Source organism: Balearica regulorum, chromosome 3 (assembly GCF_011004875.1).
Source record: "Balearica regulorum gibbericeps isolate bBalReg1 chromosome 3, bBalReg1.pri, whole genome shotgun sequence".
NCBI classification, from domain to species: domain Eukaryota; kingdom Metazoa; phylum Chordata; class Aves; order Gruiformes; family Gruidae; genus Balearica; species Balearica regulorum.
In genome coordinates this window covers 98,739,785-98,767,539 of record NC_046186.1, presented here as the reverse complement: position 1 = coordinate 98,767,539, position 27,755 = coordinate 98,739,785, and the positions used below count along the sequence as shown (strand labels likewise).

Genomic DNA, 27,755 nt, shown 5'->3' with positions numbered 1-27,755 from the left:
ATTCAAAATGGTCCAAACTAAGTAATTTGGCTTTCAATTCACTACAGAAGAAAGTGTTACCGAGGTCTAGCATTAACCTCAACCAGCTAATTTGTGTGACAGCTACAAATTTGTGTTCCTAGGATTCCACCTCAGGTAAATACTTGTTAATCACATGCATTTTTGTAGTGATGATGGAGTCAAAATGACTGCTTTGCCTCTGCTATATGTGTCTTGGAGCTGGATTTTTCTATGAAGTCTGTGGAAGCTTGTTACTATGTTAAATGTCCAGCTTTCATTAAATCCACACCTGAAGGATAAGTAAATGAATCCTGAATTTTGCATTTGAAGGTATGTGGGCTTTTCATGGATATAAGCCAACTAGATTCTAGATTTAAAGAGACATTGTGATAACCTTAACCACACTGTGGCTAGCCTAAACCTCAAAGATCTTGTTCCTAGGGGCACTGCTATTTGAAGTGGCACCACTGACAGCTTTAGCTACTGTAGGTATTTATGAGGTACAAAATGATAAAGTAAATAGGCATAAAATGTGATTTTAACCAGCATATAAGCATCACCAAACTGGATTATATTCTTGCATTCCAAGCATTTTATTTTCTCAATTTGAGTTTTGTTTTCTCTCAGCTCTTTTCTTTTCTTTTCTTTTTCTCTTTTTCTTTTTCTCTATGAACCTGCCCTGAAGAAACACAGAAGCAGTGTTTGCCAACTACAATAGAAAAGCTCTAAAAGATCAGATGTATATATTTACTATGAATTGAACTTGCAGCTCTTACCTAACACTGTGTGTTTAGCCTGTTTACTCACCAGAGTAGTTGGAGGAATATCTGTGCATTTTCCATTACTTCCAGTGTGCTGCTTTGTTTGTTGGTGATTTATTAATGATGCTTGTGATTTATTACTGTCACTTTATTAGATTATGTGCAAATCGGTGACAAAGCACTATGTGGATCATGCCTTGTTAGTCATAAAAGCATTCAAGAAGCCATGAAAATCAGTTAAGCTTGAACTTATTGAACGAAAGAGCATAGCGCTGTCTATTGATCAGTAGCCTTTAGATATGTGATACATAGTAGTACTTTGGACAATGTCAGACAGTGTTTTCCTTTGAATCTGATAAATTACACTCTTTTGTATTAGTGGTCCGCGATTTGACGTAAAACGGTCTTGTATTGATATTTCTTTCAGCTCAAGTACTGTGGTAAACTTACATGGCCAAGGCAGATAAATGTTAGAAAACCTGGTATTTTCTCTTCCAACATAGTTGTAGCTATTGAGTTAACACTGATTTAACTTTCATACATGGCAGAAGATCGAGGGCCTGCAAATAGTTTGCAGAATATATTTATGGCCTATGTGCATGATATACACAATCTTTCTCCCATACATGAATAACATATACAGATTTGGACTGTGGCTATCTAATTTCTTTATTAACACAGAAGTTATTCTGAATTTCTTGTTAAACAGGCAAACAGTATGTAAGATTAAGTCCTTGTCTGTTGCTAGCTTGAAGGTACTTTGTTTCTGTTTACAATATCAGGACTTGATTTCTTCCTGCTTTGCAGTTTGTACAACCACTTACACAAAACCAGAGCAGGGTTATAGGTAAAAAGTTTTAACTGGATAAAGTTGAAGGCAGAGTTTCTGATGCAGCAGGCCCCCAGTCTTACATCTGTGTCCTTCTCTGAAGGATGCCTCCATTAAAACTAATAGCCAAATGCTTCAGAGGAACAGGTGTTTGCTGGGACGTTCCTCCATGTCAGAGAGTCCCTCTCTCCTCCCCTCTGTTCCTCTCCCTCGTATGAAAAATTAAATATTCAGAAGAATGAGCCCCATAGCCTCCCTTATTAGCAGGATTAGGGGCAATAAACTTCCAGCAGCTGCTTTTTCTGGATGTTAGTTTTCTAGTGCTCCTTTCAGTGTTTGCTCAGGTTATCTATGTTTGAATTCATTCCTCTTAAGTGAGCCCGATTCAGGCAATAGTAGCCATAACTTCTGGGGACTGGCTTGGCTGTACAAAAGAACAGTAATATTAGTTTGAACATCAGCAATGCCCTGGCATGTCAAATAAGTAAAAAGTTCCATTTAGCTGAACTTGAAGATTTTTTGGCTGTGCTTGCAGTTACAGGCAAAATCCAGTCACACTTATATCTAACACCGAGAGAAGGAGCAGTGTGTGGTAAAATCTTAGACCCAGTGTTTTCTGCCTTTCAAGCACACAAGCATTCAGTCCCCTATTTCTCCTAAGGACAACACTATTATGAAGGCTGAGAGCTGAATTAAAAAAAAGTAAGTAGAAATGCCACAGTAAGCAGACATTTTTCTCAGGGTGGAAAGGCTTGAGGACAAGGGAAATGAAGCATTTACAAGCCTTTACTTGAAGCTACTATTTTTCAGGCTCTCTGGAACATCTGTTTTGCGACCGACTCTGGAGACTTCAGTTGTATCAGTTCTTTACTTCCAGCAAAAAATCTCAGCGGGTTAACCAGCAGTGACAATTTCAGTGCACAAATGAAAACTGTTTGCTAAGGTGGATGAACTGTGCCTTGTCTGTTGGTTTAGCTACTGATTTCAGTACAGAAGGCCTGCAATTAATATTTTGACCCTTTCAGTCACTTCTGTATGAATTATATAATTAATTCTCATCTTTAGCTGATTCAAAAGCTCTCTCGGCAACACTATAACACAGTGACCACCTAAATAGTAAATGAAAACATAGCTAAAAAGAGTCAAAGCTTAGTAACATCTGCAGTACATTAAGAAAGGTTTTGGAGCTCTAACACATGACCCAAGTGCCCAGCATCCTTGCAGAATGTTGTTTACTGCAGTCTGGTTTTGCTCTGGTCTTTCTCAGAGTTGGTTTAAAGGGCAAGTAGTCTCTGATGACCACATTTATTGACCCAACAGAATGGATATAGGAGGGAGAAGTGATTACCATCTCAAATCACTATTTTCTATGTAAATTTTTACATAAAATGAGTTTAGGTCAATGTCTAGCTCATTTAATAAATGTTTCTTATTTTATGAAGGCAACTATAATTAAGTTATAGAATTACAGAAGTCTGGCTGAAAAGAAAATTTCTAGCTACAACATATTTTGAGGTTAAAGCAAATTATTGCTTGTGACTGGACAGAATCCTGATAAAAAGCTTTCTCTGCCTGTTGTCATTATCAAAAAGCAAGCCAAATCAGAGTCCCTGTATTTTGAATTTCATTCCATCATTTCAGTCTAGACAATTTCATTTTCCAGTGGACAATACTGAAATATTGTCCACACTCAGATAAGCCAAATAATGACACCCTTCACAATAATGTTTTGGTGAAAAATGAGAGATTCATAGTATAACTTGCTATAGAAACCAGATAAACTGGGCTGAAAGACAGTTTAATCAGAAAAGTCTTCCATTAGTTTGCTTGCAGTCTTCAAAGTACTGCCCAATTTTCCTTCTGCCTGTATCTGTAGTCATATATCCTTACCTACCCGTAAGGATCTCATCTCAGTGACAATTCCAGAGAAACCATACATATGCGGTCCCTCTCATTTATATGTGGCATATTGTTCCATCTATTCACATCCCATTTAAAGACTCAGTTCATCCGTGCTGCCCAGAGACAGTCAGGGGCAATTACAAGGGGTGGATATTATTCTGTCCCTATTGAGTAAAATCCTACTCTGTGGCCTGTCCTGCAGGAAATAATACCCAAAGAAAGCAAAAGAAAAAGGAAAAAAAAAAAAAAAAGAAAAGAAAGAAAAAGACAAAAGATCTCTTCTCTTTTTCCCCATTAAATTGCATCTTTTCATATTCTCACATGGCTTCCACACCCCACGTTTAAAGGTATTTAGCTAGTGGTGTGCCTGTCATTACCGGCTCTGTGTGACTTAGGTGTTTTAGTAAAATTGAAACTCAAAAGGCTTCATAAATGTGGGACAGGGCTGTGCATTGCTGGTACTTGACTAATAATAGATAATAGTAATAATGACAAGAGAGATGACTGGTTTGAACACAGCTCAATGCCCTATATAGCATGGACACTAAAAGCTGTAAAAAAATGTAGCAGTTTGTGTAGTTAGGAGGTAAGTAACAGTCCAGTAAATTTACTGTTTCTCTCACTGAAAAAGGATACATACAGGCACATAGCTTAAAAAGATGATTTATTAGTCAGTGCTCTGCAGCATAACCTGATGTGGCAGAACAGTAGTATTTTCTATTAATATGCTAACTTAATTATAGAAATAGCAAACAACTGTGGTGTGTACTGAATGACTATTATTAAAGTAAAATACAACAAAAATTGGAATAATACTTCCTGAGAACCAGAAAGATGTACTTCATATTTTGTAGTACATATCTTTACTTACTTCTCGATTTGGGGACTAATTAAAGCCTGGTGATTAGCACCCGACAGTCCTACCCGGGGGTTAGCCAAAGCAAGGCTCTTCTAAACTCCTCCGTCCTCCTGTCCCTGCTGCTCCTTGTGCCTCGTGCATACTGCTTTTTGTTCAGGGGTCTTTCTTGGGGACCAGCTTCAGAGAAGGCGTGAAGATGAATTCTGGGAAGGGTTTTGGTAGGCTGTCAGCGCATGGGGATTTTTCTTAATCATAACAATAACAACAACAATAATGATAATGGCTTTGTTATTGTTGTTTGATTGCAATAATATTGCAAATTGAAAATAGAATCTTGATCCTAACCTCCACCTCCCCAGGACTAGACTAAAGAGAAGACTTTTATCATTGTTGCAGTGAAAATTTCTCAGCACCAACTCAATTTGGTTAAGAAAAGAGGGTAAAAGCATGAATAGGGTTGATTTCCTTAAGCAGTTTAGCACACTGCTGATCACAGAAGTTAAAAAAAAAAAGCTAACCAATATTCAAGTAGGTAACAAACGCGCCTTTGTGAAATGGGATTTTCTTTGTATAGCACTAAGAAATAATTCCATCCATAAAACATTTACAAGAGACATGAGACTGTAAAGGATCTCCTGAATCTTTGAATCCAGGCCTCACTATTATGTGACTACATTAGTAAAAAAAAAAATGTTAGTAATGTAATTTGTATATATTCTGCATGAACTTATGAAGTTTCATCTTAAAACTAGCATTACTCTAGTTGTGCTGTTCCAGGATCCTGCTGTACTGAAGGTTAGATACAATCATATCATTAAATGTTTGTCACACTGAAAACTTTTAATATAGTTTATGTGTTTTTGAATATAGAAAAAAAAACCAAACACAATGTAACCATGACACAAGGTAACTGTTATGTCCATTAGAAAAAGACATTTGTGTTGTTGACATTGGAAAGGAGGATGCAATCTTCAGACATCCATGCCAGTATTTTTGGTAAGAACATTTTTATTGAAAAGTAAAACTAGGATTGAGCTTTGTTTGGTTGATTTTTTTTTTTTTTTTTTGTACAAATAGAAAGTTCCAAAAAGGAATCCAAGTGAGTGCTATAAATTATTTTATAAAACGACTGTAGGTTATATATTACAAAACAACTAAACGAAACTAACCAGAAAGCCCTGGGATTAAGCAGATGAGAAGCCCATTCCAGATGGAAAACAGCTCAAAAGCCAGAGCTGCCCAGAGTCCAGAATGCTCTGTCAAAATTAGGTTATATTAGTGTACTCTTGAAAAGGAGGTTTGGAAAAGAGGCAGAGTTAAGACAGCAGTTATACTGTGTTTGACAGGCTAAATGGAATACATTTCCTAGCTCCAAATGGCTGCACAGTGCTCCTGTAATGGGTGTTTTGCTCAAAGCATAATGAGAAGAGGGAAAATTATTTCATTTGTCCAGACAATAATCAATCACTTCCAGGAAAAGAAGTCTTTCATGATTTTCCAACAGCCATAGGAGTTGTTAAACACATTAGTTAGTTATACAAATTGCCTTATGAAAGAAAAAAATGAAAAGTTATTGTTATTAGAGAAACAAGTAAGATGCACAAAATTAATCTGTAAATTTATAATCATTCTTAGTCATTCTGCTGTCTTTGTGTCTCAATACATGCCTTTATTCTTTATTGTCTCTAAACTGCCAATAGCTGTAAAAGCATGAAAGCAATAGAAAGGATGGAGAAGTCTCCAAAGAAAAGGGATTTTTTCATCTGGCAACATGTCCAGCCCAAAAGCCATAAAGGTCTTTCCTGAAACTGTAGGATTGCAAAAGTTTACTGAGTTTTGCCAGATTACTTGCTTCTGATGGAAATTCCCTAATGGTACTGGTGGTTTCTGGACAGTGATATAAACGATTGCACAAGGTGATGGTAGGCAAATGGTTACAAAGGACTTGCACAGCTATAATATCCAAGAATTTCTGAGTGCCTAAATCTGTATTGTCTTCTGTAGTCATGAGAATATTATCACTCCCAAATTTAAACAGCAGGAAAGCTGAATCATAGGAAAGTCAGTCTTGTTCCCATTGAAGGCAAAATTATAATGCCTTTGGTGCATGGGATGCAAGACTGAACCTGGGATAGTCAGGATTTGATTTTGCATGCCTATGAGCACTTAAAAGAAAAGAGAGAAATTATCCTTTATTTCAGAGCATATGGGCTGCATGCTCTGAAAGCCACTTTACTCAGGAAGCATAAGAATGGATTCAGTGCTTCTACCTTTCCTAAACTTTCCAGGGGCTTGGACAGGGGGAAAAAAATAATAATCCCAAAGTAATCTCCTCAAGTCCAAAAAAAAAAAAAAAAAAACCCTGATGTGCATAAACCACGTAAAAGGGAGGAAGTTGGTGGGTGTGCTAATTAGTAGCTTCCAGGAGTCATTTCACATCCAGGAATTTCCTACAGGCAATATTGTGTCTAAATGCAAAGCTCTGATATTTTGCAAAGGCTCCTTGAAAGGCCCCCTGCGCAGATTAATACCAGGTAAATTGTTACCGAAGCAGCAATGGATGGGGAGACTCAGCTGTGGTCCCGAACAAGCCTACGCAGCGCTCCCCTGCTTTGCAGGTGGTAGGAAAGTCGTGTCTCTGGCGTAGGGCGCTCCTTTCAATGCCACCTGAATCAGTCTGCTCTCTCGGAAAAGACTGGGTTCATTAAAATAGTAAGTCAGTTCAGAAGCAGATAGCTCTAATGCGTAGGTTTAGGTATTATGTGACTGCGTGTCAGTTTTACGGACATAATCCTTCAGTTTTAACTGGGCTTTTTAATTTCACCTAAAAGAGAAGCCAACTGAATTCCTCCAACCCCATTTAATACCCATCTCTGTGTGCAGCTTCACTTTATGTTTCTTATAACAAAAAGGCTTTTAAAGTTGATAAATGGCTGCAAAGATTTTGCTTTTACTTTGTTGCTTTTCTGTTTATTTAACCAAGAGCAGTTCTTTTAGTCCTGACCTCAGCCTTGTCAAATAGACTGTGTTTGTCAAACTGCTCATGCTCCCATTAACTCCTAGCTGTTTCAATTGTCATGTTTGATGAATGGCTCAAATACTGCTAGCATCATTAAAAGCAGGGATACTGAGGGAAGTATTATGTTATGCTGAGTCCAAATACACACCATAAATAGGAAAATTCCAAGCAAAGAAAATCTTTTATTGCATAAAGGAAATTGCAAGTGGTTTAAAACTAATCTCTTTTAATGCCATCTTTCATATGTGCAGGAGACAAGAAAAAGCCCCTCAGGTTTCACGGTTGGTATTATCTCTTTATGGCTGAAGAGCATTAGTAGCTTTATAACCTTATTTATACAGAGTTCCTGCAAGTGTTTGGGTCTGCTTGGGGGAACGGGCCTGCTTAGCGCGAATAGAAGCGACAGAACCGTTCCCACAGCACTCCGTAGGTCCAAAGGGTCTGTCCCTTCCCGAAACAGAGCCCGCTGTGGCTGTAAGTCAGGGCTTCCACTAAACGAAGCCGCGCAGCACAATTGCTCCGCGTTATTCCCCTGGCTCCGAGACGGAGGGAGGCACGGCAGCTCCGGGGTGCGCGGTGCTGGGCGTCCTGGCCCCCATCCAGCCGTGCCCCGAGCTCTGCCCGCCTGAGCGGTAACCCCAGCTGAGCTTTCTCTAATGACCTGCCCGTAAATCTGTGCGAGTTCAGGCTTGCCAGGGTCTGGCAGAACTCGGTTCTCCAGTTACGCTTAAGCTAGCGTTTCAGTTTATGTTGTCTGGTGCTCTTGTCTGCCCTTTGTCGTACTTACAGCACAGTGCTAGCAAGAAGCAGAGTTCAGGATTAGTGCTGGGAAGTTGGGCAATGGCTTCTGCAGAAAGAATAAATATTTTTGTTATTGTTGATGTTGTGCTGTTGGTTTGGAGCCTGGGCTTTTTTTAACTGTTCAAGTCTACCTAAAGAACTTCTGTTTGGATAATTTTTTTATGGTTTTGAGGCAGATAAAATAATTCAGATGCATATTTATACAGGTACATTTAAATATGCAAAGTTGTACTCTTGTAGACTGGTGGCATTGCTATGCTTATTAGGCTCAAGACAGAGTTACCGGAGGGGTTTTTTATGATTTTCTTTACAAAAATTGTAATTCTAACTGTATGTGCATATACTTATAGGTTGGTTCTAATATTCCTGAGTGTGACTCATGTGGAATTTTCATCATGAATAAGTACACTGCTGCAGTATATTTTTCCTGGATGGTGATACAAGCCATTACAATGAGGACAGCAGGCAAACCATTAAAGAAATTCTGAAATGGCATCAGAAGTAGGTCTTCAAAGTCTGTATTCTCCCAAGCTCAGCAGCACATCGTGGTTTTTTCCTTACTAGAAGACAGATTTATTGATCTCAGTCTTTTATGAAACACAGAAAGAGCAAGGGAACTTTGAATTGTGTCAGAAACTCTATCAGCCAGAGTTTGCCTTCACTGAGTGTAAGTCTGCCTGAGTGGAAGCAATGGCAGAAATTCTCTCTCTGCTATGGCAGCTAACTCAAACTTTTGTCAGAAAGACAATGCAGGGTATCAGTTACTGAACCTGAGGCATCGTTACCTTAAATAAGCAATTTGCATCACAGCCAAATCATAAATTTACAGATATAGTGAGAAGCATTAATAGTTGATGGGTTCACTTAAGTCCTTTCCCCCTTCCTTAGATGCCACAAGCAGCAGAGTGCAGCGGTGGGCTGTGGGCTCCCAGCCAGTTACCCCTGCCAGGGTCGGGGCGGGGGGGGGGGGGCGGTGGGCAGCTGTCCCCACCGAAACTGTGCTCCTGACGGCTGACTGCACCGGCTGGATTCAAAGCACCCCTCTCAGCCCGCACACCCGGGCTATTACTGTATATAATTGTGAATGTGTGTTTCTGTCCTGAGGTGCATCAGGTAAGCGATGTTTGTTACCTAGGACCCTACGTATATATTTGGTTTCCTAAATAGTTGTGGGGTGGTTTTTTTAACTCAATGGAGTTCACAGTTCTTTCGTTATTCACTGAATAATAATACTGCTAATGAGCAAAATACTTTCATTAGAACAAATGCTTTTTTCAGCCTCAACTGTATTCTTGTTTCTGTCTGTACCAGAATTAAATATTAATCAAAACAAAGTAGGAAAGCTACAGTCATTCCCTGATGAGGCTTGCTGCATTTTTAATCACGATTTGTTGGTGTCGCTGGATTTCTGTTACTCTCAGGAGTACTGAAACCTACAGAATATGAATTCATTTGATTCATAACATTCAAACTGAGTCTATAGGAACAGGCCCTGGACTTAATATTGCTTTCTATGGGACAGGATTATAACCATCAGGGTAGCTGCATCTCAGAATTAAATATAAGTATGTACTCTACACACGTAGGTACCGAGCCCCCAGCCCACACATGGTCTCCCACTAAAATCCATGAGACCAGCGTTTATGAGAAAATAGACTCGGAGGTCTGCAGGCTCAGTTGATCTTTAATGAAACGTGATCTTGACCTGGAAAAGTGGGGTTGGGGATGTCAGTATCTACACACTTGTTAAATCAGTGAAATGAAGAATTTGGCTCATAGTTCACTGAAAAGGCATCCGCAAGGTTAAAGCAAAACATAAGAAAAAGCTTGTTTGGTATGCCCCCTTGTTCAGCATATAAATGATACTGTCAGGAGTTTTGAAGCGAGCGCTGCAGTCTTTTCCTGGAAAGCATCATTGGCAGAAAAATAATTTTCAGCAGAACTCAAGAACTGAGGGGAAAAAAATGGTATAAATCAGCTAACAAGTTGACCCACAGGCAGCCAAACTAAAGAGGGCTCATTTCCTACGGATTTCTGACTCTTCAGCCTCATGGTCTGCTTTCCAGCTCTCCACCACCACCAGCCCTCCCTGTCCTGTGTGCCTCCAGCGCCTGGCAGGGAGGACGGTACGCGTGGCCAGGGCAGCGCGGCTGCGGACATGGTCATGGGCTGTCCCCATTTTGCACAGGACTCGTAAGGACTTGATGGTCGTTGAGACCTCTGCCCTCCTGTAAAATGGAGTTAAAAACTGGGGGGAAAGAGCAAACAGATGACAGGCAAACATTCGTACAACACAATTGTGTTGTAACCTCATTTCCCTAAGGAACTGTTTATTTTTGAGTAGTCGGTATTTTTAGAGATTGGATGTTTCACTTATTTTTAAAAGCAAGTAAAAAGATACATAGAAATGATCACAGAGAGAGGTGGTACCACGCTTTCTCTGAGTAAACAACCAACCAAAAGGCCATTCCAGACTGCCATATTCCACAAAATATGTATCTTAAGCCTACTGCCTATACCCCTTGGATTAGGCTGCAGCCCAGACATTGAGGACCCAAAGTGCAGAAGCCCTGTAGCAAAGAAGCCTGCGTCCCTTGTACAGTAGTCTCCAGGATTGCCACGTTTATGCCATCGAGACATGTTAAGTATTTGAAAGAGAATTTGAAATCGAAGGAATGAATCCTACTTGACAAAACAAAAGACAACACCAGTTTCTCCCTGGGAATGACCCTGTTGGTGTCAGTAGAATTGCAACATTAATTTATTCCAGCATTTTTGAGCTGGGGGATTCTCTTTAATAATATTTGTCAGATTTCCTCTATGATGACCTATTAAAATTCTAGGACTAACTCAATGCAGCTATGATACCCTCGGTATCCTGCAGCATAGTTGGCAAAGCACGCTCTTCATTTTCTTTACTCTGTTTTTCTTGCTTGCTTGTCACTTCAGTTTGCCCATGAGTTGCCTTGCACTGTTCCCACCCAGAAAGAATGCTAGGGCCGGGTGGTAAATAAGGGACAAAGATAGTATCAACATAGGTAACAATGAGGTTTTGTGTGTGGCTTTTAAGAAAGACATTTTTGAAGAAATTTTGTGTTGTTTGAAATTTTTTTGCTTTTATTAAACAACATAAAAATTATATGTTTGTATTTTTAATCAAATCAATTAAGCTAGAAGTAGGGGTTTTTTTCCTTGGTTTTGAAATTCATAAAGGTGTGACTGAAAAGAATTATTTTCCCTGACATTAAAATATTAAATCATCATCAAAATTTGGTTCTGGGCTCACAGGCGATAATGTGTGTATCTCCTGTTCTCTATTTTGCTTTTGTCTTACATTCATAACGTAAGAGCCCTACTATTTTCAAAGAATGTGAACCTCTAGTACTGTGTAGTTTGGACAAATTTAGCTAATAAGTTACATGTGCAACTAGTCCTTGCTGATTAGAGCGTTCTTGGTATTTCTCCTTTCATTTTTCACTTTCCAACATATACATCATACAAAGCTTGAAAGCTTTGGAAAGGACTAGATGTAACTTAATCACTTATTAATAATTTAGAAATATTAACTTGGACCTAAATTTTGTTCTTCCCTTTTTATTTCTCTCTATCATTTCTGGACTAAGAAAAGTATTTCTAGCAGTAGGAAAAATATTGACATTGTCCCACAGTGCCCAAAAACCATAAGAAAGAGTAGCCAGTCCAAATGGTAAATGAACCTTTTAGTCCTATTGCGTGAACTCTGACTCTCACCCAAGTCAGTGAGGCTGGAATTCTCTGATGTTAAGTCTCTGTGCTATAAAAGATGATCTCGTCTGATTGCAAAGAAAATTCACATTTTCTCATCCAACACTGCTTTCTGCTTGTCTTTTTCCTCATTGTCCCTCCAGTCGTGTGAATTCTCAGCCCACCCAGCTTCATTGAGCACTTCTGTCTGGAAACATCTTGGGAGCAGCTTTCTTTTGAGCTACCTGTTGCTTGCTGCTTTTGCTTGAGCATCCTAGAAATTCAGGGAACTTCTTGACTTCAAAGGTATGAGAGCTACAACACTCAGATAAACCGTACTTTTAGAGATGAGTAATCAGCTGCTAAGACTATTTCAGTTAACTTCCATGCAATTCAGTGTTGCTGCTGTTTTGTTCAAAATACTCTGTTATGGATCAGCTCCTATCAACTATTTTGAGATGTCCTCCAGACTAGACCTTTGCCCAGCTTTAAAGATCGTTCTCATGGGTTTCATTAGGTCATCAAATCACTGCTTATTGTGACTTTAAGTCACTGAGACTTAAGTGATGCAGAGAACCTAGGTAACTCACAAAAGCTGAGAGTATCCAAGTTGTCATGGTCTGGCCCAAAACTGTCCTCAGAAGGAGTTAAATATTACAAAGAGCTGGGAATCTCCATGTCCGAGTTCTGCACCAAAGATATTAGATTCCAAATCATCACAAATGCTTGTTTTTCCCAAAACACAAACACCCTTCTGACCTCACTAATTTTCTGATATAAACTAAGAATCTTTTCACGATAATCAGAGTCAAATATCAGTTCCAGAAAGCCATCACTATGCATTATAGGCACTTATGCACATTAGAAAACAAAACAAAACAAGCAATCTACCACTTTCCAGGATTAATGCTATGAAACATTTTATGGGTGGTCCATAAGTGGACAGAATGTTGCACTAATGTGTGACTGCATGGCAATTAAGCTTAATTAGGGAAGGTTTTGAAAAAGACAGATGAAAGTAAATTATGGGAATGAAAGCAACTGCGCTTTTGGGGACCACACTCTGCTACACTAGTTCAGTGAAGTGTTGCTAAAAACATCCCCCGTCTGTCACATTCTGACGCATATCCAACAGTTTGTCAAACCAAGTGTTTTTCCCTAGAAAGAGGAATTTTTTAAGAGCACATTCTTCACCCGGTCTCTGCTGAACTCACTGCTTTCTTCAGGAGGCAGCTACGCTTCCATAGTAAGAGCAGCAGATGACCTTTAGTACGCGGCCATCCGGTTTAGTTAGCATTGCCTCTTTTCTACATGGAGTAACAGAGGTAATGATGAACGCGGGTTTTCATTTTCATGTGTGCTCTGGGGAAATTTTTTCACAATTTCATATTTTTAATGCTTTCTATGATTTACAACTGAGCATCCCATATGGAACATCTGATTCTGGTTCCAGTGATTTTTCCCTGGTGAGAAGACCCCGGTAAGCAGACCTGGAGCAGTTCCCAGGCTTCCACGCTGCATGGTTCAAGGGCATCTGATCAAACAGGCTCTTTTAGAGCAGAAGACTTTGGGATTTCTGGGCTCGGAGACAGACTGTTTCAGAGCTAGGTGCCTATTCCCTCTCCTAGAGAATTTTAAAGGAAACAAAATTTAACACATTGAAATACTTAGTGAAACAGAATTGGTTTTTTCTGCTTTGGACTAGATGGCTGTTACTACAGGCACCATTACAGAATGCTATGTTATATTGGCTTTTATGAAATTATGGAAAATAATTAAGTAGAAAAGCAGGGGGAGGAAAGTCTAAGCAGCCAGCAGGCAGATTTTTTTTTTTTTTTTTTTTAAGCAGGGATAGTGTCTGGTATTGCTTTCCACCAGGACACTGGGATGCTTTTTTTCCCTAATGAACTTTTTACATCCGAGATGAAATACAGATTCTGTGGACAATTTATTAAGAAAAACACCAGTTTCATGTGAGCAGTTTTCAGACCAACAGGGAATTTATATGTGGAAATCATATATGGCTATAGGGAAACACCTCATAAAAAGAATGACTACATGGTCAGCAGCTGTAATTTATGTGCATTCTTTTTTAATAAAAAATTGTGCATTCAGACCAATCTTTTCTTCTTTTATTGCAGCTCGGCAAGGTAGCCTCAACTGTAGTTGTTTAACCTTCTGACTTTGTTTTGTTTTTCAAAAAAGCAAGCTAAAACCAGCACTTTGTTTTTTCAGTTGCGAAACTTATTCATATGTGAAAGGTGCAGTGAGGACACCTTTCTCCACTGAAGAAAGCTGAAAGAAGTGTTGATAAAAATATCACACATAAAAAAAATGTGTTAAAAAGGAAACCAGAAAGGATTCTCTAACCAAATTTCTAGATGGGATCTCATATTTAGCAAAAAATGTTATTTCTGAAGCAAGATCCCCTTGCTATTTCTGAATAGAGATCCCCTGAGCTGGGGAACCTCACCGAGATCCCCTACTTGCCTCCACATCTGTAACTGGGAAGCGAAGGCTCAGCTGAAGAGTCGCTGGTACGTGAGGTAATGAGAAACTCCAGGGTATGCCTGGATCTGAGGTAATGAGAAACTCCAGGGTATGCCTGGATCTGAGGTAACATAACACTTGTGAGGGGAGCTGGCACAGTCTCCTTGGCAGAGTCGTTACAAGCCTTCCATCGACTCATTCTTTCATGGAGATGATTAGATGTTGGGGGGAAGCCTGATGTAGTTATGCAGCAGTAGGCGAACAAGCCATTTCCCCACTAAAAGCCTAAAACCAGTGTTTATTACTTCCTGTTAGGTCACAGAAACATCACTCATCTGTCATTTTGACGATAGCCACTCTCTTTTCATCTTCTTCGTCTTCCTGAAACGCTCTGCCCTAGACGTCTTTTACACATGCTGTAAATGCTCCCCTCTAGCAGGTTTCCCAAGACCTGCAGTATTACTGCTGGCACCTCCTGCAGCAGCCAGACCTCTGGGAGTCCCTGGGACTGACTGAAGGGAATTCTCTGAGTTAAATAAATTAGTCAGGGCAAAGGCTGGCATTCGGATTTTGCTCTGTTAATGACAGGGAAAAGTCACCTGGATTGGTAGTGGCTACTTAACGGGAACCTACAAGGCATCAGGATTTGGCGTTCTGTGATTTCATATTTTCTAAATTGTATTTTATGCCAGAATGCTGCGATGTTACGTGTTGGAAGAGCCAGAGAAAAGCAAATTTTTACAGCTCTGAGACCTGCGACAGCAGCCGGAGCTATTCTCTCTACTCTCTCCAAATACCATAAGCCTTTGGGAGGCTTTAAAGCCAGAGAAATCAAGGCATACAAAAGAGACCTGCCGAAAAAAATGCACTAACGGAGCAAACAAGTCCATTATTCCCAGTTTTCTAGGAGACACATTTCAGTACTATATGTACTGTATATTTCTGCAAGAGAAGTTTAGTATTTACAGGTGAAGGAACTCAGGCTTGCTTGTTTTCTTGGATTCCTTTCTAACCTGCCCTAATTTCTTTTTTTCTCCACCCCCTTCCCTCGCTTGCAGCTTCCCGGCGTAGGTGCCCACAGCAACCCCCCTGTTCGGGATCCAGGAGTAATACTTCCTTCACCGCAGGAATAAGGCGAACCTCGGCGACAGCTGCCGAAACGCCGAGATCACACGTTACCAGCACCCTGCCCTGCCAGCAGCGGGAGGAAACTCCAGTTTATGTTAATAAGGTGTGGAGGGTGGCCAAAATATTTTGTGAGTTTTCCGGCTCGAAAGGGTAATGAAGCTACCTCTGTCTCAGTACGCTGGCACGAGAGCAAGCTAAACAACTGGGAAATGTGTTTCAAAGGAGAAATACAGAGCACAAACTCCCTGGGTTTCACACTTCCACTGAGGGCTGAGCTTTGCCTCGTTCCACCTTTTTTCCAGGCTGGCTGCTCCCCTTTGCACAAAAAGAGGGATGGATGGGGGAGGGCGAGCGGGCTGTTTCTGCAGATTAGCTTCAGGCTGCTCTTACCAGACTGAAAGTTACACTCGAAAGCATTTCTTAGTTTATACCAAAATAATGAATTGTTTAGTATGTAAAGTAAACCCAGAAAGTTATTCCCATAAATTTGGTTTAAAATCTACCTATTTATTAGCTCTGAGCAAAAGAAACCTCCACGCTGCTGCGAGCACGGTCAGATTCTTTGGGCTCGCTTCAAAAAGCTCACTCTTTTTGTCATTCCTCTCTGACCTCCTCCCTGCTAGTCCTGGGATGAAAAGCAAGCCAAAGATCTGCTGAGAAATGGGCCGAGCCACTGCTGACCTTTGCAAATCCAATTTCTTCAAAGCGAGAGCTAATCGACGTGTTCCCACGCTGTGTATTGCTGAAACGTACGATGCAATTCAAGGAATGAATTCACCATGGTGCAATCTCATTTTGAATCCAGTTTTCTTGCTATGTGTCAGAGGGTGAAGGAGGCAGATTGTGGTACAAGTTATAAACAGCAGTCACACACAAGTTTCACAAACCACCTAACTATGTCTTTGAAAGATTTTGTACTTTGGAGGGGTTCTTTCCCTTAAAATTTAAAATTAATTAGCCTCCCCTCCCCCCTTCTATCTTCCCTCCCCCTCAAAAACAGAGAGAGATTTTTTTAGTGATTTAAAACAAAAATAAGCCAATTAGAGTTTGTACTGAATAATCTCCAAATAGGAAAAAAACCCTAAATAGCTGTTGGGGGTATTATCTGACGTGTAACCAAGGTGCCTCTCTGGGGAGATTTGTGTGCACAGGAGCTATAGGTGAATGGGATGGTGGCACAGGGAGAGCTTTAAAATTCAGACTCTCTCTCACTTTGCGTATCAGATCTGGTAAGAGTGCTATTCCTGTTTTACAGCAGTTAGACCAGGTCACCTCTGTGTGAAGTTTTGCAATCTCTGCTAGGTACCACAGGTGTGCCTGCAGGATCTGTGCAGGAAAAGCCTATTGGCATTCCTAAACCTAAACCTTACAATCTTGTTTCAACAGGTGCATGGGGACTGGCCCCCTCCCTCTGTTTTCCAGATGGAGATGCTGTTTGTCTCCCGCGCGGCTGGCCGAGCCCTGCCCGACCCCAGCGGCCGGTGGCCTGGTACCCCCAGCGCGAGCGAGCGAGCGGCGATGCACTGCAGCCTGCTTACGTGCCCCGAGCGGTGCCCGTTTGCGTAAGGCTGCCGCTTTTTGTCTGGGGCAAAAGGGACGGAAGAGGACTCTCATTCCTCCTTTCACTGCTGTAGGGCATATGTCACGGGTAGCACATCTCAGGCCCTTTCGTCAGCGCTGAAGAGAGGAGTTATGTCGTTCCCAGCGTGGGGTTCGGCTCGGTGTGCCTCTCACCTCTCCAGCCAGGAAGCCGTGGCGCGGCAGGCAGCAGCCAAGCTGCTCCACATTTGGTGCCTTACCACAGACTTCCCGGCGTACGGTGTATCCCGCTGGTTTGTTCGTATAGTAGAACCAGACATATTGCGACCTATTTATTTATTTCATTATCGCCTTCATTGCGCAAGTGTAATTCCATGAGAGCTGATGTAATGGAGAATCAGGCCCCTGGGCTAATGGGCCAACTATGGCCTGGCTGTGTAAGCTGAAGATTTTCAGAGGAAGCCTCAGTGCTCTCATTTTCTAGTTGTCCTTAGCAAAGAAAATGAAAATATATCATTGTTCTCAAGATTGCTGAATGAAGGAAGTCCTTTTTTAAATTTCATTTCCATAACCATGAATAGTAAATTTAATCCATTCATGACTGGTTTATAAAAGAGTTTGCTAACTAACCAGATCTGGTGAACTTTCTTTCTCAGCAAGTATTGCAATAAGAGAATTGTTTGTGTTTTTATTACTTTCTCAATATTTTTGTTATTCTCTTTCCCAAGACATGATTAGATTTTCCAGTCTTCTAGACATCAAACATTTTGGAGAAGAGATTGTATAAACTGGATAGGTAACAGCTGTTACCGGACGGATTTACTGGTGGAAAGGGGAGAGGGCTAATTTGTTTTATGTGCTTCCTCCCACTGCTGGCACCTTTCACTGTGGCACACTGTTCCTGTCCTGTGACAGGGAATATCTTTGCACAGAGGGAGCCCTTGTCCACAGGTTTACACCTACCTTTGGGTTTCACTGTTGTTTATAAGTCGCTTTTCCAAATGCCTTCATCATAGCTCTTTTACGTGGTCTTCCAATACTTTATTAGAGAGAAAAGAATGGGAGAGCAGCTCTAACTTACTTAGTTAATAGCACTGATTGACAGATTTTAATTTCTGACCTTTTCAAGTCAGAAGTTTTGTTTGCTCCACTTCTGGATATCTCAGGATATTTTAAATTGGATTTATTTCTATAAAATAGAAATTTCTATAAAGTGAATTCCTCAAGAAAGGTTACACAGAACTGAAGCAGAGTTTCAGCTTGAATAAACCGCAGTATTTCTGCTGTGCCCTCCCATTTAACGTGGGAATGAACATTTGTATGAATCCTCTTTATTTCCTCATCTGGTGTAAAATTCCTTGTGCTCCTCTTTTAGATTACTCACTGTTTAGGAAAGATCTTGGAGGGGAAATGGTGATTTGTGGTATTGCAAAGTACTAGCTGGTAAAACAGATTGTGTACATATATAATAACATGACTCTTGCATATTACTATGCCAACAATATCTGATCCCAGTAAAGCAACCTACAGCTTTGACCAGATTCAAAGAAAGTCACACTACTATTTCTTCTCATTCTTATTTTGGGTTAGATCTACTTGCTTTCACATTTGCGTGTTGTGGTTTTAAGTATCTACCCTCATGTTCTTAAAGCTTCAGCAAAAGACAGCACTTTCAATATATATTGTCTGCAAAAAATGTCCTATGTCCTATGAATATTTGAAGACATCCAATCTGATCTAAAAATTTAAAAGGGACTGGCATCTTCTCAGTCTAGTCTCCTTCTTCCTGAGGTAGCCTAGATGAATACTTTTGATCCTTCCCAGCTCTGAGCAACATCAGAATCCATTGCTGTTGCAGGAGAGGAGACCGGCTTCACCCAGTCTGTGAGGATCCTCAGACCTTTGCACAAATGCTCGGATTCTCACAGAATTTGAGCCTTTTCCGCAAGCTGGGGGCACTGGGTGTCTCATCTGGGAGAACGCCACTGGAGCAGACAGTCCGTGCCAATGGCCGCTGGGCTGCTGTCTGAAGAATAAATCCCGGCTGGAGAAGGACAGAACAGAAGCCATGTCCAGAAAACCACCTCTAATGTTAATTTTTTTTTTTTTTCATTATGCTCTAGGCCTTCATTAATTTCAAACTGTTTTCTTCTGTTTCCTTCATTCACTCCCTGACTACTGCTCCATATATTTAAAGCAAATGACCCCGAAAAGAGAGGAAGTCCTTTTAAAAGAGCTACTGAGCTTTTGTGCAAAGCCCAGAATACTTTTTTCTACACAACCAGTGGAGAAAGGAGAACAGCTCTGCCAGTTTCAAGACAAAGTTCTCCCTCTTTAGTCAGCAATTCAGACTGCGATAAAGATCAAACTACAAAGCCAAAGACAAAACTGCGGAGGAGGCTCAAGGCTAGGTGGGCAGTTTGCTGCAGGAGCAGGGAAGTCAGCCTTACCCATCGCTCCGCTTGTAGTGGGAATTTGCCATTCAGCTGGCACTGTAAACACAGCAAAGAGGTTTTGTCACAAAGAAGTCTGAAAAGCTGTCAATTTGCAAAACTGAAGGAGCTGGCAGGATTTAAATTCCAGAAACAAAGCTGCTATGATAATTGTTTTCCCTTTTCTTCATTTTGTCTGATTATAGTCCAGAGCCAAAAATATTTCAGTAGCTTGCAAAGCTGGAAGCTAACCAGGTTATCGAAATAGCCTCCAGCTCACCGAGGTACAGCAAGAAATACACTTTTCTTCTTTAGGATGTTATTAGCAGTTTTGTACTGCTTGGCAGCTTATTGAAACTTGATTTGAGAGCAGGTGGCTAATTGAGGAAGATCCTTGATTTTCCTTTGGAGAAAACACGTTTGCTGTGTACACTTCATACAAATAGGGAGAGAAAGAGGTGTCTGACTAATAATGAAAGGTACGGTGAAATCTAGATTGCAGTCCCTGTTTTACACATAGCCCTTTCCATATGCCAAGTTAGGAGGTGTGCTGGTGACCGTCACCCTAACAGCCTACTTACTTACACTGAAAAATTACTCCTGTTATCTCTGGTTCCCCAGGTCGTGTACTAACACACACAGAATTAAGCAAACTTAGTATTTGCACGTTGGCAAAGATTGACAACCTTTTGATGATATGTTAAACAGGACAATCTCTCGCATCCAGAAGAAGAGATCTTGGTAAGCCTAAGAATCAGTGGTAGCTTGTACAAGTGGACATACCCAATGATTGCCAAGCTACGAAAGCAACAGGTAATGCAGGTGCAGTATCTCAGTTTACCGTAATTTTTAAAGTCAGGTTGGTGATCTTGGGCTCTGGCTTGTACAGGTAGTGTATGTCGAGTTAAAGCTATGTGAAGTATTTTTTTTGCTTCGCTCCACAAGCTGTTTGCACAGGCCTTACAGGCCTGCGTTATCAGCACACTATTGATAGACATTGCAGTCGTTATTTTTACTACTTCCTTATCATGTATGTTGAGCTCTGTAGTGACAGTAATGATAATTAAATAAAAAATAAAAAATTGGTAGCTTGACTAAGTGTTTGCCACAAAGGAACGCTTATTCACGGTGACTTTAAAATGTCATAGCACATAGCAATGCTCTGAGGTGGTGCAGAAACTGTGAAGTTTAATGTATGTAGCCAACAGGAGCTTAAAGCTCTATGGCTCAAGAACTCCACTACACACGATAGTATCTTTCCTCTAACATAGTTGCATCTTCATAACATCTGTTAAACTGCAGCTTGCAGAGGAAGTGTAAAGTACAGGGCAAATTAAAGTACAGTAACCCTGAAAGGGCAAATTGATCTAACCACAGCTGTATTACTTACAGGAAAAAGAATTGAGATTACTGATGGCTCACTGCACAGAAACAGCATTTACTATGATGGAAAAGTGTATACCATGGATTAACTCTGTCAGTTTTGCGCTGGCCTGTTTCTCATTTTACATGGCCAACACTTTGATCCATGTTACAATGTAGGTACTTACAATCCTGGGAAACTGGCTGCCCCAATCTAAAGATGAAATAATTTAATCATAGGTACTTGGACAGGCATTTTTCAAACCAATTTAATTATGTTTCATTGTTTACAGCCTGTGCCTTTCTGTGAGTATTACATCCAGAGATAATTTAAGAGCACAATCTTGCTTGTAGGATTAGATGTGTGGGATGTTTGAAAGAAAATGGAAAATTAGTTAGCAGATATACTTTAGAACTCCAAAGCATTCAAGCTTTAATATCTTTGTGTTTTCTTTTTCTTTTAAGAAGGAATTTATTCCTTTTAAGAATCTGTGTCTCTAATTTTGCCATTCCTGTGCCTGTAAAGACATATATTGTCATGTAATTTGGGAAGGAATGATAGCATCACAGTAATTTTGGACAGATTTTGAGTTCTCCTATATTCCTATAACATGTCAGAATTTCCAGGGGCCTCAGAAGGGTTGTTCTAGATTTATGGATGCATAACACCAGCAGAATTTTATCCCTTTACATTTGCATTCAGAGCTAATGCTTTAGTCATCCAGGTCCCTAAACTGGTTATCCAGTCCAGTTCTTCAGTGCTGTTTTAACCGTTACACTCACAACTTTTATGAATTTCACGTAACATTAGATGATGGTAAACAGGTATAAAGATAAACTGAGCTTTTAAAGATGGAAACTGGTGATATTTTTTACTAATTTCTAGATCTATTATGTCACTAGTACTCTTTGGGAAAGTTCTGATTTACAAAATATGATTTCACGGTGTGTTTTATCTTATTGGCTTCTAGCCATATTGCCAGAATGCAGTGTATTCAGAGGCACCCCAAATGCATGCTTCAGCAGCCTATGCATGCAGAGGAAGAGTGCAAAGCTGGTTTTCATTTTCTAGAAACAGATCCCAGTTACACTATACCTCCAACTGAATGGCTTTTTATTATTGGGTTTGTGTTTTTGATTTTGATTGGGTTCTTTGGTTTTATGTTTTTGAAGGCATGTGTATGTTTTATGTGTTTTGAGGCTCACAGAAAAAGTCCAAGTTTCAGAAGTTTTCTTAGGGTGAATTCAATGCTTTTGAAAGCTTTACTGGAAACCATCATTCTCTGCCTGCTCACAAATACAGCATTTAAACCTCTTTCTATTCAGGAAAGATTTCTTACAAAATACTATGCATTTTTCCACCCTTGCTTCAAAGGTACTACTCCAGAAAAGAAAAGAAGGCCTGTTTGGTCCTATGCTGAGTTTCTGAGACTACCAAAAATTCTATTTAAGAAAGGTCAACTTAAGAAATAATATCTTCTCACTAATCTCTGTGATGAGTTTTTGGTTTTCAAACATCTATGTAGTTCAGCTGAACTGTCAATTCCCCACCCTTAGTAATTTAAAATCCGTATTTTCCATAGAACTTTTCATCAGTATGCAAAATGGTATTAGCAGAAGTGGGGAGAACAAAAAAAAAAAGTGATCCTGATCAGAAATCAGAACTACCTCAGTAAAAGTCTGGTTTAAATATGCACTGAGCAGGGGTTAAGTTGCCAGTTTGATTTGTGGGCAGTTCACATGAGATCACTTTGAATGATCTGGGTCTTCAGGAAAAGCTGTGAAGATCAGCCACTCAGCAACGCCTGTTCTGATCTTGAACACTAATAGATTTTTCTCCTTGCCACCTTTTAATCTTTTTTTCATCTAGCTATATCTATAAAATTATAGATTAGTGATAGATATATACAAATACAATAATTTTCCTTTTTTATAGTCCTTTATACTTCATATTTTTTGCTCTCTTTCCCTCCCTTGGCTTATTTGATTTGTATTTTTCCTCTGTTGAAGGAATGCAAAGACCATTATACTTACTTCTCAGACGATTTTACAAACCAACAATATTTGAGTGGCTAGAAATTAAAAAAAAAAAAAAATTGTTTTTCTTGAACCTCTAGCGGTATCCACTCTTCTTGTTTATTTGCATTTAGGCTTCTGTGATAATATTCTGGTAAGATATGAGCTAGGATTTTCATTTCCAAGAACTAGACTAATTTGTGAAACTGGAGGTGGAACACTCAGTATGACTTCTCAGATGATAAGATAGCACTCGGTGAAATAACAAAGAGCATTTCACAGCTTTGCAGAAAGGATTATTTTTTGAGAGCATTCAACCCAGACAGAACCAGGAAGTTTAGAAACTGTGTAGAAAGTCATGCCCTCCTGAGATCTGGTCACTGTATAGGCCAAGAGTTAGACGAGGTTTAGACAAGGTTCACACCCTGACGCTTTGCCATCCATGAGTGAAGAAGCTGATAGGAATTTGAGCAGCTAATATGTAGCTGATACACAGTTCACTTGTTCTTAACCTTGTTAAGTACTGCATTTTAAAAATCTTCTTCTGTTTCAGCCTGAATGGTACTTCTCTGGCAACACTTTTTATGGGGCTTTAGAGCTGTGCCCAACAATGAGTTTTGTTCTTGTTTCTGTAGCGTTTTCTACAATTTCTGCCAAGGTATTGACATATGTGGAGAACTGTGCATTTGTTAAAGTCTAGGGTTATTTTAGTCTTGTAGGCTTTAGTCAATAATCATCAATTACCTAGCCAAAGTTTGAGAAGTGATATTCACTGGCAGATGCACAGTATTTTACAAGTGCATCTGAAGCTGAAAAGATGGTACACAGAAATACTATACTTTTGGGAAGTTTTGTAATGTCAGTTTTGGAGTTCTTTCACATGCTTGCATAGGAGATGGATTACTTTATGGAACAGGTTCAGTTCTCAGTCTTACCCAGGTAAACCCAGAGTGATTCTCCTGAGCCCAGCTGACTCCACAGTCTGCCCCTCTGTTAATCTGACTACACTATGCGGTGTTATTACGCATACTAGACTGTAGCTTGTCATTGCAATTGGACCACATTGGCAAAGTGGTATCTGGACCCACATGAAGCTTAGCAGGAAGAGACTGAATTTGACGACTTGATTTGTGTCCATTCCTCTCGCTTTCATTTAGAAAACTATTTGAAAAAAAAAAAAAGCATATCGTGTCAGTTCCTCTCACTTTTGACAGTGATGGTTAACCTCCTAAACAGCTTTCCTTTATTGATAATTTTTCAGTTAGAATGTAATTCATGTTTAGTACTTAGGACACATGTATTTCATGAACTGCCTTGCTGATTGAGGAAGCTTCAGTTATTTTTCCTTTCAAAACAGATACATACCCTTACCTCCCCCGCCAGCTGGACAAAGCCAGTGATGAATAATCACTCTTATCATCTTTCTGAAATATCAAAGTTGTCTCCCTTCATGGCAGAGAACACCAAACCATTCAATGAGAAAGCAGGCTGTGTGAATAGCCTTGCTGAATTCCTAATTGTTTGCTCTGGCAGTTCCCAGTGAAGCAGCTGGTTGTCTTTGGAAAGCTATGCATGTTGTTTTGGGTTTGAACATCATGTGTCTTTAATTTTCAGCACTAGCCACAGGGATAAGTATCACAAATATCTGCTTGAAGGCCTTTTGCCCTTGGGAACCCAATATATACTTGGCAGCCCCTCTGACAGTGGGACTGAGGAGAGAATCAAAGTTGACTCATTGCCTTATATCCCCTCAGGGAGAAGAAAGAATAAAAAGGGCAATTGCTGCTTCCTTCAGTTGCCTGAAGAAAGTCTTTCCTGTTTTGTAGAGAATGCCATTTTCTAAAACAATCTTCCTTCTATATGAACAAATTACTCCATCCAGGTCTATACAGCTAATTCTAGGCTTGACTTCCTTGTGTCCCGGTGCGGTCCTGGGTGGAGTTCAGAAATCCATAACCCCACACATAACTAGAAATGGACATTCACATCTTCCATTCAACGCTCACCTCCGACGGAATCTACTGTCATGTTCTTCCACTCAATGTACAGTAAACTCTAATGAAAATGAGTTTGTAGAGTGCTGTGTACGCTCTAATGTGGAGAGAGTGTGGAGTGTGCTTTATTTATTGTGCCCAAGCTGTTAACATATTCTGATCTCCTATTGCATGATTACGATCAACACAAATGAGAGTCACCCTATGACTTTCAGCAAAGGTATGCTCATTACTCTGCCTGTGGGTATAACTTCCCAAATATTCCCCACTTTATATGCCACACTGAAGTAAAACGGTCATTAGTGTGTTGGTAACATCATAATACATAGGGGAAGCCTAAGCCCCAATGTATGCATTAGCTAAAGATTAAGCAGGATGCCAGATGAGCTTTGATTCATTTTAGAAATGTTGCTAGGCAGAGCTCCAAGCTCACACTAAGTGATGCCAAGATATTTGCTCATGTCTCCTTCGCCCCTTATCTCAAGTGGTGCAACTGCCAGAAATAATTTTCTTTAATAGAAAAACTTCACGCATTTTGCACATTTTGCTTTTTCCTATGTAACTATTGTTAGTTTATGATTTCCATTTGAAAACAGAATTAAACTCTTGTATTTTAGATCTGGAAAGCATCTTCCTTTTAGAGAGCATTTCCATTTTTCTAGGAAAACCATTCCTTTTACTTTATAATCAGCTCAACTCAGGACAAGAATCTTATCTAAGAAGGCAGCAACGATCAACTGAGAAAGTCCAGCATTTTCTTTTTCTTTCTAAGATTTCAAGTTTTTCTGTTAGTCATGAAATTCAGTGCTTTGCTAGGGAGTATGCTTTTGAGTTGACGAGGTATTTCTTATACTACTCAAATACAAATGAGAATTTTAGCTGGGGAAAAAGCTCTCAAAGATGAATGAATGTATTAGCTAAGCATGAATCTGAACTTTGTCTTGCAAAACACTGCACAGGCTTTCAGTGATACAGAGCCCATTGGAATCAGCTGTTGTCCTGCAGCTGAAAGTAATAGGGCTCAAAATGGCTTTAATTATTCCTGATTTGAAAGGTAAATTGGTATGACTTTTTAGGTGTTTCATTTTAAATATGCTTGTATATTATATAATTATATTAATGTATGTATTTAGTCCCTTTGTCCAACACAGAGAATATGGCCTTGATCTGTAAGATACCCTCTGTACAGTTGCCTGGACCTAATTGTACAATTAGCACTTTATGACAGTCTTTGCTTTGTGACAAGTTAATTAAGTTTATAAGTGCTTTAGGTTTAGATAGTGTATGATTTCATTAGCGTCTTTTATATGTACTTCCAGTAATTTATTGGCATGCAAGGACCAAAGGTCCTAAATCACTTTGTTGTGAATTTTATACAGAAGAACCAGATAGAGGTGTGGCACAAGGTAAAGTCCATTTGTTCCTCCTTCCTTCCTCCTTCTTTTAGCTCTGCTTCATCCTGAGGTATGGAAATTGTCTTGCGCAGTATTACACCGACATAGGAAGGCACTCTGTACTTGAGTAAGAGCCGAAGCAAAAAACCAAAACTAAACAAGTGTGATGCTAAGAGCAAAGCACAGCAGAAAAGACTTTAGGAGGATCTATAAAAAGTTTAAATTGGTAAAACATGTATATGGGTGGGTTAGAAAGAGAATAAAGTATAATTAAGTTACTGAAGCCTCAGCAGGACTCTGAACATTGTTCAGTGTGCATTGCAGTTTGCTTTAAAGAAATGTCAAGAATACCCACATCCTTAGAAAGGGGACTTTTTTTTGTAGTTTACCATTAATTTTAACAAATGCATAAAGGCTGCTTTTTCTTGGACCTTGTGTTATTCTGCTGCAGGGTACTGAGTGTATTATAGGAATGCATGAAGGCAAAAATCCCACCTTCTGCAGACTAGTCTCAGAGCTGGGCTGTGCATATTAGGCACAGCTGAAAGCCAGGGGGAGCTTGGCCATCCCGCACTAAAAAGGGCACTGGGGCATATCCTCTTCTCCAAACTGGGCTGGGAGCAGCTCCCTGCCTCTCTGCCTTGGTGGGGAAAGCCCCCTGGGGGAGTCCCTGCCTGCGTGCTAGTGGGAGAAGGGTAGATGGATGAGAGGGGATAGCTTTGCCCTCTCTCCCTTTGAAGTAAGGGGGAGCGGAGAAAAGAGTGCCAATCACAGAAAAGCATCCTTGCAGCTACTGGAACGGCATTTCTAATTGCCCTATAATGTGGACAGTTTAGGTCCGATGCCACCATGCCGTAAGTGACCCAGACACTGCCCTCTTCTCCCCCCACCAGCCCCTGCTTGCCCTTCTCTTTCCCTGGAGCTTCCTGCGGGTGACCCTGAGTGACCACCACGGCGAACGACCTAGGCTGCTCCTTTACAAAACCCTGTGCTGCGCCTGAGGCCCACAGAAGAAAACAGAACTGCAAGCTTCATAAAGCTCTGCAAAGTAACGCGTTTTATTGAATGATACTGCTTCTGCAGTCACTGCAGCAAACCAGATCTCCTGAGCCCGGCCACGCAAGTGCCATGGTGCAGATACAGCTAGGTGGCAAACCTGGAGCCAGACAGGTATTTTGGTCCCAGCTTAAATAGGCAGCCTTTCTCTCCTTCTCAAGGTTCCCAAAACCCAGCGCTGCTGGGAATCGGTCTTGTCCCTCGTCCAGGCCTATCTCCTCACCAAAACATCCTTACCTGAACGCTCAGCAGGCTCCGTCATGACAGGGGACTCCTTCATTGGCAGATCAGTGCAGTGTTGTGGCTGGGAAAGTCACGTAAGGCAGCTATAATGGTGAAATTATGAAGAGTAATGAGGATCTGAGCTGTTATCTATCTCATAAATACACATTCTAACGTGCAGAAAAAACGCAGTGCTGACTGAAAATATTGCAATCTTCAGGGACAAAA

General features: G+C 40.3%; 1 long non-coding RNA gene across 2 annotated transcripts in view; it reads left to right on the top strand.

Annotated features, from left to right (window-relative positions):
- Positions 1 to 12,234, top strand: part of LOC142601087 (uncharacterized) — a 40,869-nt gene extending 28,635 nt beyond the window's left edge. For both annotated transcript variants that reach the window (XR_012834687.1, XR_012834686.1), the window contains 2 exons: positions 9,060 to 9,284; positions 12,059 to 12,234. This is a non-coding gene — a long non-coding RNA (uncharacterized LOC142601087). The remainder of the gene's footprint in view (positions 1 to 9,059; positions 9,285 to 12,058) is intronic.
- Positions 12,235 to 27,755: the final 15,521 nt, after the last annotated feature.